The sequence below is a fragment of the Monodelphis domestica genome, chromosome 2 (assembly GCF_027887165.1).
Source record: "Monodelphis domestica isolate mMonDom1 chromosome 2, mMonDom1.pri, whole genome shotgun sequence".
In the NCBI taxonomy this organism is placed as follows: domain Eukaryota; kingdom Metazoa; phylum Chordata; class Mammalia; order Didelphimorphia; family Didelphidae; genus Monodelphis; species Monodelphis domestica.
The window spans coordinates 50552194-50568653 of NC_077228.1; the positions used below are offsets into that span (position 1 = coordinate 50552194).

General features: G+C 37.7%; 1 protein-coding gene across 1 annotated transcript in view; it reads right to left on the reverse strand.

Annotated features, from left to right (window-relative positions):
• The window catches only part of ADGRL2 (adhesion G protein-coupled receptor L2), an 894229-nt gene that overhangs the window by 716554 nt on the left and 161215 nt on the right, over positions 1-16460 (reverse strand). The gene's annotated exons all lie outside the window — the stretch shown is intronic.

Consider the following 16460-nt stretch of genomic DNA (forward strand, 5'->3'; position numbering starts at 1 on the left):
AAAAGGTATCTTAAGGGATGGAGGATTTAAGCTAACTGTTACTCCTAAATGTTCTCTAGGACCAAACAAAACAAGCCACAGAACCATAGAAATTCAGGTTTGGCAGAGGTTTCAGGGTCCATCTAGAGGAGCCCACTAACACTATGTGGTCACTTCTTTTTGAAGAGAACACCAATGTCTAAGGAAATCAGGAAGGGCTTCCCACAGGGGACAAGCCATGAGCCAAACCTATGAGGCAGAGGTAAAAAGTGACGTACATTTAGACATGAGTTATAGATTGTAGAAGCAAGGAAATGAGAGACAAGGCACAAGACTCAGGAAGGAGGCCAGTTTGAAATGAACACAAGTATGTTTGTTAGCCTGGTGTAAAACTGAGAGGGCTTTAAATGACCCTGAAGTTATTTAAGTGGAGAAGTTAGTTAGTATTTTAACCTTGGAATAAGAGAATCACAAGAGGTTTATGAGTCAGGGAGTGACATAGTTAGACTTGAGATTGAGAAAGATTATTTTGGCTGCTGTAGTAGTAATAGAGAAGGAAGGAGAGAGATTGGAAACCAGGATTCCAATCAGGAATACCAGGGATCAACTAATCTCCCCAAATAAAAATTGTTGAGACAAGAAAAGCTTCCCAATTTATTACAATACCTTATATTTATATGAAACTGTTTTTCTAAAGCATTTTTACCTATATGATCTTATTAGAGATGTACCACAGTCCTGTGAGATGGATAACATGGTTATTTTCATCCCCATTTCATAGATGATTAAACTGACACTCAGAAAGTTAATGTGGTTTCCTTAGAAAGAGAATGGTAGATTCGAGTCAGAATCCAGGAACACTATTCTTTGTCCTCTGAGTCTAGTCTTTCCACTTTTCCCACTTATGAAGTTTTTAAAGTTCTTACAAACCTCTGAGGTTTTAGAGAAGGTTCCTGTGTTTATATTTGAGGAAGGGTGTTTAGAAGGGAAAGAGAAAGAAATGTAGTTCCATTTCTGACTTAATCCAATAGAGAAAGGTAGTCACATGAAGTCACTCAGTATGTACTTTGTGCCCTTGGGCAAGTCCCTTAATCTTTCTGAAACTCAATTTCTTCATATGTTAATTGGGGAAATTGTATTCAATTAGGGATTGGCAAACCATGGTCCATGCCAGATAGCTCATGACATAAGATTTATTTTAACATTTTAGAACAAAATAAAACTTTATTTAAAATTTTTGAAAAATGATTCTTAGCTTACCAACTGTACAAAAACAGAGGGCTGGATTTTGCCTATGGGTCATAGTTTGTCAAGCCTTACAGAGATGACTACTAAGGTTCCTTTCAACCCAAAGTCTAAGATCACATGATTCACAGTAGTATATTTAAGGTGGCAGGAATATTATTAAGCAGTTTCCCCTTCCCCAACCCAAAACACATTTGGAAGTCCATAAACCAAACCTTTTTTTTTAAATACTTAAACATTTGTCCTTAAATTGAGTCTGTTCCTCAATCAAGTTGCCCCAAAGAGCCCATTGGCTTCAGAAGAATGGGAAATGTTAGTTTTTATCTAATACCAGTTTTATCAATGTACTCAAAGTGTTTTTTTTTTAATCAATAAGCCAGTCTAGCTAGAATGGACAGCAGACACCAGGCCCCTTTTTTACAGAATTACTGAAATCTTCCAGAGTGATCATAATAATGACAATTTGTTCACTGATGCCATGTCATTTCACTTCTTTCTCCTCATCTGAATTTCTGATGACAATAATAGATTGTTCACTTTAGGAATCTTTGAGACGCCTTAATCTTGGAAATACAAGGTAAGAGTCTGAGACAATCCAACCCCCCCAATCTTTTTTTATGACAGCATTTCAAAACCTTTTCAATTCCTTTTTCTTTGGCATCTTATGAATAGAACTTCTCACTGATGGACACCCCTCACCTAGTTATAATGCAACTTTCCAGACAGATTATAATTTAAGTGTTGTATCTTTGGTAAATAGCTATTATTTATAAATTAACCTGGAACACCCCCCTCTCTCCATTTTTGAATTGCACAAGGAAAAGGTGATTCCTGAAAAGCTTTCAAATGAAAAGCAGGCCTAAAAAAGAAAGGAGGGGAAAAAAATCCAAGTACCTTAATTATTTCTCTCCTTCCTGTAGAAGGGGAAGGCTCAATTGTCCTCCCAGGACCCTTTAAGATGCTTTAACAAAGATGTCTAACAGGATACTAAATGGAAGAACAAAGTTTTCAAAGCCTGGTAGATCTATCATAGAAAAATGGAGAAACCTCTAGGGAGAGAATCTGTAGGTCCTGCTGGTTCCATTTTAATTCTCATAAGTAAAGGAAGATTACTCTGTGTGTATTTGTGAGTGTGTGAGTGAGTGTGTCTGTCTGTGTGTCTTAAGAAAAATTTTGTGAGGTATTTGTACATTTGAATCATGGGAAAGGGTTCAAGCCTCTCAAGGACTTCCCTTCATTCAATTGTAGGTATTTTTTGTTGCAGGTGGTGGATAAATGGGTCGTGGGGAGAGGGAGCTTGAAAAGAACAGAGAAAAAACAAACAGGAAAGACAGACTAGTTAGCCTCCTCTAAGAGATTATAGCCTATATAGATTTTAGCTTCCTAATAGGTTATCAGCTATTCGAGTAAAGCACCTGCCAAGAGTTAATTTGTAACCAGGATAAGCTCATTGTACTTGAGTTACTTGGGACAAGGAAACCCTCTAATAACAACTGTAGCTCTACTGTCTGATGGGTAGCCTAGATAAGATAAAGATAATAAGTGACTGTGGGGTTGTGATTTGAAGCTTATTCTCGGATCTCTTCAGATCAGAATTCATAATACATTTATGAAATTACGAAACTACAAAAGGGTGTAGGCATGCTTGCTTGTTTGAGTTCTTTCAAGGAAAGACCATGATGGCAGTGGAGAACAGGGCTGTGGTTACACTTTCATAACCACAGAGGGTTTGGTGGCAAACTGTACAGAAAGGATCAAAACAAGTAGCAAAAGGGGTATAAAAGTAGACAGTAGGTACAGAAGATGGGGAGAGGGAGAGGAGGAACAAATCATTCACATAACCATGGACAAGAGTTGAGAACATTTGGCAACATGACTTGGTGGTTGGCAGCATTTGAGGTCTCCTTTTGGGGTTTTCAGGAAAGGAGACTAATTCTTATCTGTGCCACCCTGGGGTTAGTTTGTCAACATACCTAAATCAGGTCAGAGTCATCAGTAAAATAACTGTTTTACTATTGTTTTCTCTTGGTAACAGAGCTGAACCTGAACCAGCTGGTGGGGCAGTAGGAAGAGAGAAAGGTGTGGAGGGAGGAAGACCCAAATTCAAATCTGGTTTTAGACTTACTGACTGGCAAGTGACCCTGGCAAGACACTTAACCTCTGTTTGCCTCAGTTGCTTCAACTGCAAAATAAGTATGCTAAAAGCACCTTCCCCCACAGGGTTGTTATTAGTTCAAATGAGAATATATTTATGAAGTCTTAGCACAGTTCCTTGCACATGTTGTTGTTCATTTGTGTCTGAATCTTTGTGACTCCATTTGGGGTTTTCTTGTCAAAGATAATGGAGTGGCTTGCCATTTCCTTCTCTAGCAAAAGGATAAGTCTTCTTGACTTTAGGTCTGCCATGCTATTCCAAGCACCACCTCATTGTCTTCTTTGCACTTTGGTCCTTAATATATGCTTTTTAACCACATGAGATAATATTTGTTAAAAATAAACAAGCAAATGCTGACTTTTCCCTATAAATGCTTATTCCCAGAATCCCCAGCATGGCACCATTCCCTGATACAACAATTCAAGATCAGATATTGGGAGTTGGAAAGGTATATTATATATATATATATATATATATATATATATATATATATATATAGTCTGACCTCCTCATTTTATAGATAAGGAAACTAAAGCAAAGAGTAGTTAAGTGACTTTCCCAAGGGTATACAATAGTATGTAGGCTATTTATTGTTTTTTTTTCCAAATCTATGGACTAATTTCAGGAAGTATGTCAATGTGTCTGGGGAAAATAAGTATAAACTTTATTTTCACTAACCTCTTAATCAAATTTAGCATTTCCTTCTTTTCTGACTGTAGAAAACAAACCACATTTCAATAAGTATCAATAAATAATTTGTTAATTATAGAAATCACATATATTTTATATATCAGAATAGTTATAGATAACTCAAAACATTGCACATACTCAATACTTTGAAATTGCTATAGTTATTAGACCTATTGCTACATATATTACTATTTCAAAATTTGTTTTTCAAATATTATCAAATACTGTATTTTAAAATTTTCCTTTGCAATTACATATATTTTATTTAATGCATTCAAATCATTATTCTAAGAAAGCACTTATAGAATTCACCAGAAAGTCAGAAGAGGTCCATGGCTCACAAAAGTTAAGAATTTCTATTCTAATCATTTCATCTTTCTGGGTTTTTATTTTCTTATCTTTCAAATGAGGAACTTGTACTCTCTGATTTCTAATTTCCTTTCCTATAGTACATCTATGATCCTTTTATCACTCCAAAGTCCTTTCTAGTTTTAAATTCTAAGAAATCTATGATTTTGCTCTTCAAAACCTAACTCCAAACTATCTTTTCTACCTTATTTTATATTACTTCCCATTCAATGACATTTTATAGCCAAATGGACAACCAGCTGTTTTCTGAATTGGGTATGATATTTCCTGACTGCCTGTATTTATGGTGGTCTTCATCTAAAGATTACTTCCAATTTATGAAAGAGAGAGAGAGAGATCATCCATGTACATAGTTATTTGAATATTGTCTCCCCCATTAAATTGTGGACATCTCATTGAGGACAGGAACTGATTTCTTCCTCTGTTCTTGGCTTAGCACAGTGCCCGGCACAAAGTATGCACTTAATAAGTGATTACTGATGATTTAGTCATCCTCCATTCCTAGAATATATGCCCTCTGCATCACTTTCTTGAGAAATGTTCTTTCTTTAGAACTTAGAGCTCACATGCTAAGCTTTCTGTAAAATCCTTTCCTGATCAAAGAGAGAGGATATCTTTTTTCTCAAATTTCCTAGAGTAAGGATTCATTCCTTTGCCCCTTACCTTATACTATATTTTGCTATGTATGTGCCATGTTCCATCCTCTTTCTCTTTCAAATGCAGTCCCTAAGGCCAGGGACCATTTCATGTTTTTTATTTTCCCAGAATCTAGTCCTGCTCCTGACACTAATAATAATTGCTGAATCAAATATTCACCTTATTTACTTTAGTGTAATTCTTCATTAAAATTTATTAGATTCTAGTAGAATGTGAGTTTCTTGAGGGCAGGAACTTTGAATTATTTTATTTGTTATTTTAATGTTTTATATTTTTATGAAGTAATTTATGTTTATGATGTAACAAATGTCTATTATTTATTAATTTTAGCATTTAAAATTATACTTTCCCAGTGCCTGGAAATCCTCTCTTAATTATCCACAAATTATTCTCTATATATCTTATTTGTATACAGTTCTCTACATGTTGCTTTTCTCATTTGATTGGGAGCTCCTTGAAGTCAGGGACTTTTTTTCCCCTTTTTCTGTACTCCTAATACTTAGCACAAAGACTGATACACAGTAAGACCTTAAGAAATCTTCTATTCCTGGAACACTGTAAGTGCTTAATAACTGTTCCTCAATCATTGATTTATAAAACAATTGATATTATTCCAAATTCAATTAGTTTTGTCATAACTTTATCAAATTTAGAGAGACAATGTGGTGTAGTCAATACAGAACTGACCAGAAATCTGACTTCAAGGACTATCTCAGAAATATGTTGACTTTGAGACCCTGGGCTAGTTATTTAAAGTCTCAATGCTCTAACCAACCCATTAAGTCTCTCAGTTGTAAAGAAGACACTGATCTAGATTGGTAGAGATATTTTCTTCACCTTTGAGGTTCAGTCCTCAACCTTTATCAAAGTTATTGTATATCCCAGTAGATAGTAAATATCTTGAAGTCATGGGCAAGTTCTTAGAATTATTGATTAAAATAATAAAAATGCCAACACTAAATAACTTCTTTAAATTATTTTTTTAATTTTAAAAGATGCATTAAGTGTCAAAAATTTAATCAAAAAGTTAAATAATGGAATTCTAGTTAATATCACTTTCTTGACCCATGCCACAGCAGAACAGCTGCCCCTTTGAGAAAGACATGACTGGATACCTGTCTCCCATCAGCAAGTGCCAGTGTGTCCCCACAACCAGAGTCTCCTTCCTTCTTGAGGAAGGTTGGCCTCCAATACAAACTACAAGCAGAAGTGACAATATTTCTTTAAGTCTTGTCCTTAAGTATATTTACATTCTGGTGCTTTCCATTCTGAAGGCTCTATGCACACAATAGAACAATTAGCACATGGGTATATAGAAATATTGAAAAAAAAGTTTATAGATGACATAAAAAAAAATCTTTTCCCTCAAGCCTTACAGGGGAAACTACTGGCCCTCTTGAAACTTTCCTGTTAGAGTTATTATTCTGTCAAGTGTCTTTTTATGAGCAGGAAATGTGACCTGACAAAGACAATTTGATCTTCTCCTGTCTGGAATTGAAAAAACAGGTATAGTCCTGAGTAGACTTAATTCACTGGTACAATCACAAACACAAACAAATAAGTTAATTTTGTCAAGAGTGCATAACAATATTTCACTTAAGGCAAAAAGCCTCAATCATTTATTCTCCTTTGAAGGGCTGCTTATGCATCCTTGAGTATTCCAAAGTTCAAGTATGGCATCAAAAATCAAACATAATTACACCAAGCAGCCCTTTGAATAAGAACATCCTGTTTTGTTTCCGGTGGGCTTGCTGGGATGGCTCCTTAGAGCCCCGACAACATCCAATTCTAAGAAGAAAACACGAAGATGCTAGACTGAGAGTGGTTTTTAGAGAGCCCCCCAGCAGGAGGGTGACTCGCCCCCATGTGAAAGCCATCCACCCCACGGGGACTTTTTAGACTGCCTGCTTTTCTTCACCTAGGCATGTCAGTCCACCAGCACTGAAACCCTTCCTATGTGCTACTGTCCCTTACCTGATGGAGCTCCTATTCCTAATTGAGGGAGTCAATAAGTAAGCATATAGAAGAGTAAACGCGAAATAATCTCAGACAAAGAGCTCTGGCATCTGGGAGGACTCTCCCGTAATGGAGTGGCATTTGAGCCGAGGCTTGACAGAAGCCCGGCACAGGAAGAAAGAAGGGAAAAGATTCAGGCACGGAGCACAGCCATTGAAAAGCAAGGGTGGTATTATAGAGGAAAATCAGGGAGGCTAATGTCCCCGGATCAAGCTGGAGTGGAATAAAGCATAAAAAGTCTGGAAAGTTCGGTATTGCCTTTCTAGGTCCCTCTCCCCGGCTGCTACGTTCACTTAGCAGTAAATTCAATTCCTGGCTTTCCGGGGGAATATCGAATGTCCCCAGATGGATTAGCATCTCTGGGGAGATTCAACAATCACACCCATTTTCTTGCTCAGAAATTATTCTTTGAAGGACCCATTCGGTTCCCAAGAAATTGGTGAGTAGTTGAGTCGACTTAAGTAACTAGACGGAGGGACAATGGCTTACTCTGAAATTCTGTCATCACCGTTCTCCCGCCCGACATGTCAGCCTGTTTAAGAAGGAGGAAAAAAGGGCCCAATTGTGTAGTGATGAATCAGAGAATTTCACAAACGTTTGAGAAACACACATGCCACTCCAAATTAACCATTAGGACCTGCGAGGTATTCATCTTTTCTGTCACATACTGTGGGAAGTACCGCTGATTAGCATGGACGCTGTTCCCTTACCTTGGAGATAAAGACCCGACCATCACAATTTACAGGGTGAGTGGGGAGGGATGGCTATCCTCTTCCCCATTTTAATGCTGGGATTTAACACTACCAGATGGAAGCCCATCATCCCTTTCTTTCACATTTGTCTGTCTCTTTACAAAAAAAAAAAGTGATTTTGCATTTTAAATTGGTTTCATTAGAACTGGGAAAGTGATCCCAAAGCAAATGAGCCCTCTTCCTTCCTCTTTCTTCCATTCTCCTTTCTGCCTTCCATGTCTTTTCTTCCCTCCTTCCCTGTTTCCTTTTCTTCTCTCCTTTCCCTTTTTTTCTCCTTCCCTCCCCTCTCTTCTCTCTCCCAGACTCTTACTTTCTCCAGCCCTGGCTCAGTCACTTTGAAGTTGAATAGGACCCTCAGAACACTCCCACAGGCACAAATGTGGCCCTATAGAAACAGATGTGGCCTCTCTGGCTTTTTCAGCTGGTTTCCTGGCCTGTTTCACAGGGATTTGTGATGAATGGCAGTCAGCTCTGGATTCACTTTTCATTCCTGTCAAGTCTGGGTCTTCCTTGTCATCCTGGCCCCTAGTAGCCAACTTCCTCGGAAATATCTGTTTTTCTATCATTACTTTAAAAAAAAATGACATCTTATAGAACTCTTACAGGAAAGGGGGTAGGGAAGGGAGGGCCAGAGAAGAAGCCTGATCTCCTTAGCCTCTCAGTTTAATGCTACTCTATAAAAGACCTGGGGAGGGCCCAATACCTGGTCTGCTTACATGCTGTCATTAATGAATCTGTGCTAACTTTTACCACCCTTTTTCCACGTTAAAGAAAAAACAATCAAACATATAAAAGCGAAGTTTTGGAATGCATGTTTTGTCTCTCCCTCTTTTGAGAATAAACTTGTAAAAGAAACAGCAGCAAATACCAAACACTTGAGCAAAAAGCTGGGGTAGCATTAAACAGGGACCTCCCACTGACCCAGAGGTAGGGCTGGCATTTTAAGCTTGTGCTGTTTTAAGCAATAGAATAAAAAATGGCCCTGTGTTGAATTGATTATGGCACCACTAGAAGAAGGGAAAATTTGATGCAAATGCCCCTTCTAGCAACTTTTCTCAAATAGTAACGGTGGGCTTTGGTGCGAGAGACAGGGGGAGATAACATTGGCAGTGGACAGATGGCCCTGCTGGACTTTATTGATCATCTTAGGAGATCTTAAATCAGGCCAGTCTTTTGAAATAATTTCCCCTCAAACTGCATGGAATTATATGATGTAATCCCATGTTTATTCTCTCTCAGCATCTTGTTTACAAGTTGAAAACCAGTTGAATTATATGCATATGTATTTTTAAACAAAAGCCAAAATTTATTTCTTACTCTTCTAATGTGAAAAATTTCTGGGTTACCATATCAAAGGAACAGCAGCCCCAGCCAGGTGACTGAAACATTCTGATTTGATAGCAAGTGCACACTCGTGGAAATTAATTTTAAGCTCTTGCAAAGCTGTGGAGTCATGTTACTGGTCCCAGGGCCTGGCTCAACAGCAAAGGAAGTGGATCATTTGAGGGGGGATAAAAAAGCCTTTCTGGAAATGGCACATTAGGGAGGGACAGTTTCCAAATGTAGATAAGAGGCTTCATATGCAGATTCAAAATTGTGTTGCCATCTCTACTTCCGGCTATGTGGCTCAGATTCTTTTTTCCATCCTATACAGCATTTCTAGGCAAGGGGGGGGGGGGGCTCATTTTGAGGGATAGCTTTTTGTCTATGTAATATAGGATGAGATGCTTATGTACCTAAAACGAACATAGTCTAGGAGTTCCTAACCCTGGACTTTTCTTTGTAATATAGGATGAGGTCCCTTTTTTTTTTTACTTAGAATAAACACAATACAGGAATTCCTAATGTGGGACTGGCACTTGCTCTGGCTGCTTAATGTAGATTAATTTTTTTTTTAATTTTTAATACTGAGAGAATAGAAGAGACTGAGAAGGCTAAATCAGTCATTTCATCACACAGACCAAATGTGAGACTAGATTGCTTAAAGAAAGTAAGATGCTAATGCATTGCACACAAAAGGAGCTTAATATTTTTTTTTGATGATAATGAGGATTGTGAAGAAATTAAGGAATTAGTCATGTTTACCTTTTTGCACTCCTCTCTTTTCTTTTAATGCTGTCATCAAATAGTCACTCCACCACCTATATCTCCCCTCACTGATTAATCACTCAGTTTCTGACAGCTAAGGTCTCTGAGACAGGGTAGAGGCTCTCACATTTAGGTCTGGGTATGACTGGGGTCCTTTCCATGTTCTGATTATGAGGCCTGACCAGTCAATTCTCCCATCTGGGCAGGCTTGTCAGAGGATTTTCTATAAGAGGTAAAAAGCCAGATGGCAGCCGAACAGGCTTCTAGAGACCTTCACTGGAGGGGAAGGATAAAAATGCTAAGTGGTTAAAAAAAACTGCAAGAGAGTGATATTTCTGACCCTAATGGAGCTCAACAAGACAACTAGATCATCTGATGTAAAATCCTCAGGCACAAGATGTCTATTCTACATGGAGGTTTTTTTTTTTTTTTAATTACCTATAATTCTGTTTGGAATAAGATACGTGCTCATTTCAAGTCTTTACTTCTGAAATCTGTCCCAGCAAGAGGGTATGGATAGTTATTTTTGGTCAAAATAGCTTGTGGACAAACCATCTAGGGCAAGTGCTATTAAGTATTCACCCAAGACAAAGATCTTCCTGGCACTAGGAAGTCTCCATTGGTTTTTCAGCGGCACTGTGGTTTATTGGGGGCTCTAAATCAGCTCAAAGTCTACACTACATACCACCGTGTCTGTTAGAAAATCATTACCAGTGCAATTAGAAGCCGTGTTGTTTCACAAGTGAACTTGGAATTTTTCTCTATATACATCTTGGACGGCTTCCTCCCCCACCTCTCGTGATTATCTGCATTTGTGATGGTCAAGAGATACAGCTGTCGGGAAACACTCAACAGATGGCAGTTGCCCGGTGATGCTCCATCCATTTTTGGCTGCTCTACTGACATCCGAGCTCAGTCCTTCCATGAATGCAAGATTGTAACTGACTCCTTTCAACTGACATGAGACTGGAATGCCCAGTGACAATATTCATCTTTTTCCAGAAAAACTGAACTGCTCTTTGGAGACATGGAATACAATGGAATATTTTAGCCTATCACCCAGTGAAACTTTTCTCCATTGTAGACAGAAAGATCAATTTGTAGATGTATGCCTTTTTCTTAAGGAATAATGTTAATACATAACATTTATATAGCAAAGCACCGTACAAATGTTATATCATTTGATCTACACGAGAACCTTTGGAAGATAGGTGTGAATGATATCGTTATATGACTGATGAGGAACCAGACAAGTTAAATGACTTGCTCAGGGTCAAACAGCAAGTAAAGGAAGCAGCAGTGGCACATTAGTCAGCTCTTTCTTTCTTACAAAGCCTGATAAGATATGATGGTTTTTTTTTTTTACACACTTCATCTTAATTCCAGTCATTTTGGTGAGAGGCACTGGAAGAAATACAGGTAATTAATTAGAATGTAAGATCCTTGAGGACTAATATTCTTCCCAGAGCCTAGCATAATGCTTGCACATAGTGGATGCTTAATAAATGCTTGTTATTGAATGGATAAATGAATCATTTTATTTTGGATAGCATTTTAAAAGTAAAAAAAAATAGACATTTACCTATATAAAATATTTATTGTGGACAAGAGACAGACAGAAAACACATACAGAGACAGAGACAGAGACACAGACACAGACAGAGTGCCTTGGTCTGAGAGTCAAGCAGAAAACCTATATTTAAAGACTACTTCTGATACTCTAACACATACTAGTTGTGTAGTCTTGGGCAGTAACTTAGTTCATTTTCTAAGAGTACTATATTAAATTACAGAAGAATTGCTGAGGATAGTTTTACTAAAGTGGGAAGTTCCTATCTTGTTGAAATAAATATGTATATGTGGATACAGATAGATATCTAGAAATATATAGATGTGTCCATATTTATATCTATATCTTTTTAATTTAGAGCATCTGTAATCTATTTACCTATCTCTGTGTATAACTGTTTATATCATATACAGCTCCAGCACTACTTATCAATATACATACCATATCTATACCTAAACTATATTTGCATATCTATCTATCTACCCATCCATCCATCCATCCATCCATCTATCCATCCATCCATCCATCCATCCATCCATCCATCCATCCATCCATCCATCTATCTCTATTATCTCTCTATCTCTCTATCTCTCTATCTATCCATCCATCCACCCACCCATCTATCTATCTCTATATCTCTCTCTCTCTCTATCTATCTATCTATCTATCTATCTATCTATCTATCTATCTATCATCTCTCTCTATCTATCTCTGTCTGTCCATCTATCTGTCTATCATACATATCATTATCTAGCTCTATTTCCATATTCACATCTGTTTCTAATCTATATTCATAGCTATCTCCCTGTGTATTCTTTTCTCTCCTTCCAAATATCCATTTCTCTCTCTTTCAATCGATCAACCAGGCATTTATGTAATCTATCTAATTCTTTTTTAAAAATCAGGACTGGAATTTCATTGGTTTATAAGAAGCTTTTGATGAAAAATACATATCAGAATCTGCTCCATATTTTAAAGTCTTAGAGAGTTGCTCAAGACAGTATGAGGTTAAGTGACATGCCCAGGGTCACTCAGTCAATATATATGAGATGAAGTTTTTGAACCTAGGTCTTTATAATTTAGAAACTAGATCTCTATCCACTATGTGATGCTGTCTTTCTTATACAAAAATATGTAAAAAAAAAAAAAAACAAATACAAGGTAATTATATTGGGGGGATGGGAGGAAGCAATGCTTGCAACTGGGTAATAGGCTTCCTTATTTAGAATATGAGTTCCTGTCTCCATATGGCTAAACTTATACATGCCTTCGGTTGCATAAAGCCCGTACAGCTGTGATGCCTCAGTGCCCAGCTCATTGCACATTCTGCACTGTCTGTACATATATTTTTAATACTATGAGAAGATTGCATTAAATAATGTGTCCCGTTTGCTCTTGGACTTCTAATCAGACAGCAGCAAGCCTGATGCTAGAGAGAACGAGCTGACCCTTAGTTCCCTGTAAATAATCTGGCAGCCTTGTTTTCTTAGACCTGGACCTGAGTATGTGACTCTGAAATCCTCACAGCTGATAACCTGGGGATAACCCTGCCCCAGAGGACTCAGTTTAATTCTGTGCAGCGTAAAGTGCTCACTTCTCTTTCTCATATTAGGCAAAAGCATGTCCAGCAATTCTCCAAGATTTATATTTCTTCTTCTAAAACATGACACACGCTGACATTTTCTGTGAGTACAGTATATGTCCCCAAAGAGGCCGGTGCATGCCATATTAAATAAGTTTTCAGTTAATCTTTGCAACTTGGTCTCAAGGCTTCTCTGCATACGGATTTACAGTGGAAAGAAACAAAACAAGTTGCATATTGGAGAAAAGACTCATCAGGTGGCTTGGGTTGTTAGTCAGAAGGTTTTGGCTTCCCCTTCAGCCTCTGATCCTCAATTCCAGAGTGACCTTGAGTAATAAGATGTTGTTTGCACAATGTTTTTAGGGAGCCTACAGAAGAGTTTACATTTCAAAACTTGATTACAAAAAAATGATTTTTTTTAGTCCTCCTGTCCAAGAGTCCACAAGGTAGAGCCTTGTGCCTCAAATATCTCTAAATGTCCATATCTTATTATTAATACTAATAAGAATGATAAAAGTAATAATAATGATCATCCAGGATTTAGCACAGTGCCTGACATGTAACAGGCTGCTTAATAAATGTTTATTGATTGACAAATAATGATAACACTAAATAATTACATCTGACATTTTACTAAGGATTAGGGGGCTCCAGGGGGTAAGTTTACATTCAAACACTTTCATTCGATCACAAAACAAACAACAAACAATCCTTTGATTTCTTTGTAGTATAATAGACTGCAGAACATTATATGTGAAAGAGTTAGAGTAGGATAGAGAGGTGTTTCCTGCCTGTGTCTATCTGAACACCACTGGCAACAACCATTCAAAATTTAATCAATGTTTCAAAGTTTGTAAAACACTTCATGCACTTCATATCTGATGAATTCAGCATCCTTATCCCTAAAAAGGAGGAGGGTTGGACTCGATGACCTCTTAGGATTTTTCCAGCCTATTTTATATATTTGTTCTTATCCCTGCTGATTGACTGAGGATGGATTTCAATAAGACTGCATATTCCTTGAAGGCAGTTAACAGGTCTTCTTCTTCCTCTCTCCCTACTTAGCCCCAAGAACTTGGTAGAACATTGTGCACAGAGAAGGTACTTCATAAAATCTGTTTAATTACCTAGGGGAACTTCTACCTTTACAGATCTTTAATTTAGTAGTTTCAAAGAGCTGCCTGAAGCTCACAGAAATTAAAATTTTTGACTGTTACATAGCTAAGAGAGAGAGAATAGAGCAAATACTCATGCAGATACAGACCCTGAATGACTTTGCTAGTGGCTCTTCATTCTGAATGGTACAAAATCCAATCCAGATCATAAGTTTCTACCATCTTCAGAGATTGTCTATTCTCTAATCCATGTCAATAAATATGGTCTAATCTTTACAATAGTCCTACCAGCCAAAGACACCTATTATCAGATAAAGTGAATTTGGAAAAAAGTCTATCAGCATGTGCTTTGATCTCTAGGTCTCTATCTCTATAAGTAAGAGGAGAATCAATGATTAAAAGAATCAAGAAACTTACAGTTGTTGTCATGGTTCCATTGGGTCTGACTCTTTATGATGCCATTTGGGGTTTTCCTGACAAAGATATTGGAGTTCTTTTCCATTTTCTTTCCTAGCTCATTTTGTAGATGAAACTGAAGCAAACTGGGTTAAGTGACTTGCCTAAAATCACATAGCTAGTGTCTGTGATGGATTTGAACCCAGGTCCTCAGGACTCCAGGTCTAATGCTCTATCCACTTATCTAGCTACCAGAAATTTATAGGTTTCTTCATTCATCTACAGTTTCAGATAGACACAATTTTAATAGGTTTTATTTTTCCTCTGTCCTTTTTTGAAGAATAAACATGTAAAAAGAAAGAGATGGGACTCAAATGGTAATGGGGATCCCTAAATATTTCATAGCTGTGATTAAATGCAATGTCGCTGCTTTCCTACCACAGTTGAAGTTTCATACACGAGCAATTGTTCACCAGTTGAAAACCCCAAAGATATGCTTTTGAGGGTTTTTTTTAATGTGGTTTTTCACCTTGGCCCTTCTGTCAGCATGTTACTGCAAGATTGCAAAGAGCAACTCTTTGCATGCGGGAAGACAGATGCTGGTGATTTAAGCATAGTGCAGCCCACTGCTTTTACTCAGCTGATCTTTAATGATTTACCATTTAATGTAGTTCATCTTTCATAACCCTGAGTTCAAACAGAAGCAGCTGCTATTAGGGATGCAATAATATTGAACTTCCCACCAAAGGCAGAGGGAGAGCTTCTTTTATAGCGTGAGCTCATGGGCCCATCTGGCCCTTTTCTTAAATGCTGCAGATGAAGGAGAGGAACGAGTTGTTTCCCTGTCAATGGGGTCCTGAACAGAATGTATAATTATTCCAGATAGAGACTTTCAAGTCAAAATGGGTTGCTTTAACATCACTCTTTAGCTTTGGCTGGACAAAACATCCCACTTTATCTTATTATCAAAGATCTCTGAGAAGAGCCTTAAGAGCCAAATGGAAAATTTGACTATGTTCAAATCCATTTTAAATGCTGGAGATGTCTTGAAATTTCCAGATTGGGAGACAGGACAGACTCTCTCTCTCTCTCTCTCTCTCTCTCTCTCTCTCTCTCTCTCTCTCTCTCTCTCTCTCTCTCTCTCTCTCTCTCTCTCTGTCTCTCTCTCTCTCTCTCTCTCTCTCTCTCTCTCTCTCTCTCTCTCTCTTCTCTCTCTCTCCTCTCTCTCTCTCTTCTCTCTCTCTCTCTCTCTCTCTCTGTCTCTCTCTCTCTTCTCTCTATCTATTCTCTGTCTCTCTCTCTCTTCTCTCTCTCTCTCTGTCTCTCTATCTCTGTCTGTCTCTGTCTCTCTGGCTCTGTCTCTGTCTCTTTCTCTCTTTGTCTCTGTCTCTGTCTTTCTGTCTCTCTGTCTCTGTCTCTGTCTTTCTGTCTCTCTCTCTGTCTCTCTCTCCCCAGATTTCCATTGACCCTCATTGAATGAAAGTAGCTAGTTTCTGATTCCTACTCTTACTTAGTCATAACTGCAAAAAAAAAAAATTCCTAATACAAAGTCTTATCTTCTAGAGGGCTTCAAAGTCATTGAAAATGGAAATACTTGGCAAATTGGCTACCTCCAAGTTCCAGCTAAAATGGCACCTTCAACAAGAAGCCTTTCCTGATTCCCTTAATACTAAAGTCTTCACTCTGTTGATTATCTCCTATTGATCTGGTTTATGTTGTTTGTATATCATATGCATATCTCTTCCTCTGTTAGACCCTTATTTAAGTTCCTTAAAAGTTGAGACTATCTGTTGTTTATTCTTTGCTTAGCAGAATGCCTGGCATATAGTTGGTGCTTAATTAATGA